Below are 5,374 nucleotides of genomic sequence, written 5' to 3'. Positions count from 1 at the left end.
ATACATCGATAGCTTTGTGGTGGTTGTATCTTTGAAATGTCGCTGGTGTTGGTTCTGTATATATTGAATCATATGTCGCTGAATTATAATTGTTTCTGCTTCCCGATTGTCCTCATTAGGACTTCATGTTTAGAATTTAAAAATATTCAAAAGAGCTATCCAATGATAGCTTTGTGGTGGTTGTATCATTGAAATGTCGCTGGTGTTGGTTCAATGTATATATTGTAATATATGTCGGTGAATTGGGATTATTTTGTTTCCTGATCGTCCTTATTGCGACTTAACATTTTAAATGTATGAATATTCAAAAGAGCTCTATCCATTGATAGCTTTGTGGTGGTTGCATCTTTGAAATGTCGCTGGTGTTGGTTCTGTGTACATATTGTATCATATGTCGCTGAATTTTGATTGATTCTGTTTCCTGATCATCCTTATAACGACATAAAGTTTTAAATGTATAAATATTCAAAGGAGCTATCCATCTATAGCTTTGTGGTGGTTGTATCATTGAAATGTCGCTGGTGTTGGTTCAGTGTATACATTGTAATATATGTCGATGAATTGGGATTGATTATTTTGTTTCCTGATCGTCCTTATTGCGACTTTACGTTTTAAATGTATGAATATTCAAAAGAGCTGTCCATTGATAGCTTTGTGGTGGTTGCATCTTTGAAATGTCGCTGGTGTTGGTTCTGTGTACATTTGTATCATATATCGCTGAATTATGATTCTTATGTTTCCTAATCGTCCTTATAACGACATAAAGTTTTTAATGTATAAATATTCAAAGGAGCTATCCAATGATAGCTTTGTGGTGGCTGTATCATTGAAATGTCGCTGGTGTTGGTTCTGTGTACATATTGTATCATATATCGCTGAATTATGATTCTTATGTTTCCTGATCGTCCTTATAACGACTTAAAGTTTTTAATGTATAAATATTCAAAGGAGCTATCCATCGATAGCTTTGTGGTGGTTGTATCATTGAAATGTCGCTGGTGTTGGTTCTGTGTACATATTGTATCATATATCGCTGAATTATGATTCTTATGTTTCCTGATCGTCCTTATAACGACTTAAAGTTTTTAATGTATAAATATTCAAAGGAGCTATCCATCGATAGCTTTGTGGTGGTTGTATCATTGAAATGTCGCTGGTGTTGGTTCAGTGTATATATTGTAATATATGTCGATGAATTGGGATTGATTATTTTGTTTCCTGATCGTCCTTATTGCGACTTTACGTTTTAAATGTATGAATATTCAAAAGAGCTATCCATTGATAGCTTTGTGGTGGTTGCATCTTTGAAATGTCGCTGGTGTTGGTTCTGTACATATTGTATCATATGTTGCTGAATTACGATTGATTCTGCTTCCCGAATGTCCTCATTACGACTAAACGTTTAGATTGTAAAAATATTCAAAAGAGCTATCCATTGATAGCTATTTGGTGGTTGAATCTTTGAAATATCGCTGGTCCACTGAACTGAGTCACCAGAGATGAGACAATCACCAGCCATCCGTTAGATGAAGGTCGCCACTGAGATCAGTGGTACTGATTCATCTCCGTCAAAGTCAGCAAAAAAGTTACAGTCGCAAAGGAAAGTTAATAGTTCCAGAGGAATGTCGAGTCATTAGTCTGAACTGACTATAAATCAGGTATGATATTGAAATAGGGATCAATTTTCAATGTCTCAAAATTAAGAGTTATTCATGTTTTGTGTTTTCTTGTAGCAAATATTGACGAACTAAGTGTCACCAGAGATGAGACAATCACCTGGCATTAGTTAGATGAATGTCACAACTCAGATCAGTAGTAGTGAGAAATCTCCGTCAAAGTCGGGAACTAAGTTACTGAGTCACAAGGAAAGTTAACAGTTCCAAAGGAACGTCAAGTCATTAGTCTGAACTGACTATAAATCAGGTATGTTAAGATACAGATAACATTGATTTCTTGTTTTAGGAAAAGTCCCAAACATTATGATGGTTTGTTACATGTTTTCTTGTAGCAAATCGTTAGAAAGACAATACCAGAGGAATGATCAGTCATTGAACAGACTATAAGTCAGTCATGAAAATGAAAATTATTCATATTTTTTGTTTTCTTGTAGCAAATGTGGAGAGGTTTACCACAGAACTGATTGTCACCAGAGATGAGACAATCACCAGGCATTAGTTAGATGAATGTCACCACTCAGATCAGTGGTAGTGAATGATCTCCGTCAAAGTCGGGAACAAAGTTACTGAGTCACAAGGAAAGTTAACAGTTCCAAAGGAACGTCGAGTCATTAGTCTGAACTGACTATAAATCAGGTATGTTAAGATACAGATAACATTGATTTCTTGTTTTAGGAAAAGTCCCAAACATTATGATGGTTTGTTACATGTTTTCTTGTAGCAAATCGTTAGAAACGCAATACCAGAGGAAGGATCAGTCATTGAACAGACTATAAGTCAGTCATGAAAATGAAAATTATTCATATTTTTTGTTTTCTTGTAGCAAATGTGGAGAGGTTTACCACAGAACTGATTGTCACCAGAGATGAGACAATCACCGGGCATCAGTTAGATGAATTTCACCACTGAGATCAGTAGTACTGAGTCAACTGCCTCAGTCAAGCTGCAAACTAGAGTCACAAAGTTAACAGTTGCAAAGGAACGTCGAGTCATTAGTCTGAACTGACTATAAATCAGGTATGATATTGAAAATTACATCAATTTTCAAGTCTTACATTATTCAAAATTATTCATATTTTGAGTTTTCCTGTTGTAATAAGGAAATATCTAGAGATGGTATGTTACTACAAGATAGAAAAATACCTTCAGGGATTCACAGGAATATCATCCCTTAGTTGAAAGGATGAAAGAATGAATGAGTCATGAATCTGAATTGACTATAAATCAGGTATATATTGTAATAGATAGATTTATTTTATTGATTTAGTGATTGTTGAAAATATCCTTTTAAGTTCGTTGTTTGATTGTCTTGTAGGTGAAAATATGTGAAACATCTAATCAAACACGATGTTGGCTTTGATATTCAGATGGCATCTGTTGACCATTTGCGTTGCTGGAACTTTGAGAACTCTAATGCGTTGCTGGAACTTGGAACTCTAATGCGTTGCTGGAACTTGGAGAACTCTAATGCATTGCTGGAACTTGGAACTCTAATGCGTTGCTGGAACTTGGAGAACTCTAATGCGTTGCTGGAATATGGAACTCTAATGCGTTGCTGGAACTTGGAGAACTCTAATGCATTGCTGGAACTTGGAACTCTAATGCGTTGCTGGAACTTGGAACTCTAATGCGTTGCTGGAACTTTGAGAACTCTAATGCGTTGCTGGAACTTGGAACTCTAATGCGTTGCTGGAACTTGGAACTCTAATGCGTTGCTGGAACTTGGAACTCTAATGCGTTGCTGGAACTTGGAGAACTCTAATGCGTTGCTGGAACTTGGAGAACTCTAATGCGTTGCTCGAACTTGGAGAACACTAATGCGTTGCTGGAACTTGGAACTCTAATGCGTTGCTGGAACTTGGAGAACTCTAATGCGTTGCTGGAACTTGGAGAACTCTAGTGCGTTGCTGGAACTTGGAGAACTCTAATGCATTGCTGGAACTTGGAGAACACTAATGCGTTGCTCGAGAATGAATGGATGAGTCATGAATCTGAATTGACTATAAATCAGGTATATATTGTAATAGATAAATTTATTTTATTGATTTAGTGATTGTTGAAAATATCCTTTTTTAACCTTTTGATTGTCTTGTAGGTGAAAATATGTGAAACATCTAATCAAACACGATGTTGGCTTTGATATTCAGATGGCATCTGTTGACCATTTGCGGGGTCGAACTTGGAACTAATGCGTTGCTGGAACTTGGAGAACTCTAATGCGTTGCTGGAACTTGGAACTCTAATGCGTTGCTGGAACTTGGAACTCTAATGCATTGCTGGAACTTGGAACTCTAATGCGTTGCTGGAACTTGGAGAACTCTAATGCGTTGCTGGAACTTGGAACTCTAATGCGTTGCTGGAACTTGGAACTCTAATGCATTGCTGGAACTTGGAACTCTAATGCGTTGCTGGAACTTGGAGAACTCTAATGCGTTGCTGGAACTTGGAGAACTCTAATGTGTTGCTCGAACTTGGAGAACACTAATGCATTGCTGGAACTTGGAACTCTAATGCATTGCTGGAACTTGGAACTCTAATGCGTTGCTGGAACTTGGAGAACTCTAATGCGTTGCTGGAACTTGGAACTCTAATGCGTTGCTGGAACTTGGAACTCTAATGCATTGCTGGAACTTGGAACTCTAATGCGTTGCTGGAACTTGGAGAACTCTAATGCGTTGCTGGAACTTGGAGAACTCTAATGTGTTGCTGGAACTTGGAGAACACTAATGCGTTGCTCGAACTTGGAGAACACTAATGCGTTGCTGGAACTTGGAACTCTAATGCGTTGCTCGAACTTGGAGAACTCTAATGCGTTGCTCGAACTTGGAACTCTAATGCGTTGCTGGAACTTGGAGAACTCTAATGCGTTGCTGGAACTTGGAGAACTCTAGTGCGTTGCTGGAACTTGGAGAACTCTAATGCATTGCTGGAACTTGGAGAACACTAATGCGTTGCTGGAACTTGGAGAACACTAATGTGTTGCTTGAACTTGGAGAACTCTAATGTGTTGCTCGAACTTGGAGAACTCTAATGCACGTTAAGACTTGGAGAATTATTGTCTGGGTGCAACTGACCCTGTGTATGAACATGTGTGTTCAATTCGAATTTTATTTTAATTTAAATAAAACAAGTTAGAATATCTTTGATTGTTTCTAAAGAGTTTTTGATGTTGTTTTGAGGTGGAACTGAAATGCAGCAGTCAGTTCTGTAGTGTGCTTGAATATTGACATAACATGATGACTGACCTTGATTTATTCGTGTTGACTTCTGTCGGTGTTCGTTAATTACGACTGTTTTAATTCATTAGTTATTGTAAATACATATTTATTTCAATAAAATGGTATGAGGATCTGTAGAGGAGCCGAGTCAACTTGGTGTTTGATAATTGGTTGAAGTCTTTGCTTACTTATGTTTACTTATATGATACATGTACGTATTGAACTATTGATCACAACTACTGATCTATTCGTGGTTTAGTTGTTCGCTACAAATTGTTTTGTGGTTCTTTTTTCTGTAATCTACAGTAGACTCGGCTCTTGACTCGAATCACATTAATCAAGTATAGTATCACATTGACTCGAGCTCTCCCTCTCTCTCTCCTCAACTGACTTGTTTGAATGGATTTTAGTTAGAACTCGGTCTACTCATGGACATGTAAACTAGTTAAAGTCCAGATTTATTTACAACTTTATATAGTG

At 37.3% G+C, this 5,374-nt stretch overlaps 1 long non-coding RNA gene across 2 annotated transcripts; it reads left to right on the top strand.

The window, feature by feature from the left end:
• The first annotated feature begins 992 nt into the window (after nucleotides 1-992).
• On the top strand, nucleotides 993-4,957 carry LOC141906982 (uncharacterized). 2 transcript variants are annotated; one of them, XR_012619446.1, is made up of 8 exons: nucleotides 993-1,658; nucleotides 1,734-1,923; nucleotides 2,111-2,312; nucleotides 2,398-2,452; nucleotides 2,500-2,693; nucleotides 2,788-2,904; nucleotides 2,992-3,687; nucleotides 3,772-4,957. It is a non-coding gene; the product is annotated as an uncharacterized LOC141906982 (long non-coding RNA). The 2 variants fall into 2 exon arrangements; XR_012619445.1 differs by lacking the exon at nucleotides 2,398-2,452 and having other exon boundaries at nucleotides 996-1,658.
• The last annotated feature ends 417 nt before the right edge of the window (nucleotides 4,958-5,374 follow it).

The sequence above is a fragment of the Tubulanus polymorphus genome, chromosome 6 (genome assembly GCF_964204645.1).
Source record: "Tubulanus polymorphus chromosome 6, tnTubPoly1.2, whole genome shotgun sequence".
Lineage (NCBI taxonomy): Eukaryota > Metazoa > Nemertea > Palaeonemertea > Tubulaniformes > Tubulanidae > Tubulanus > Tubulanus polymorphus.
This window is presented reverse-complemented; position numbering and strand designations above follow the sequence as displayed.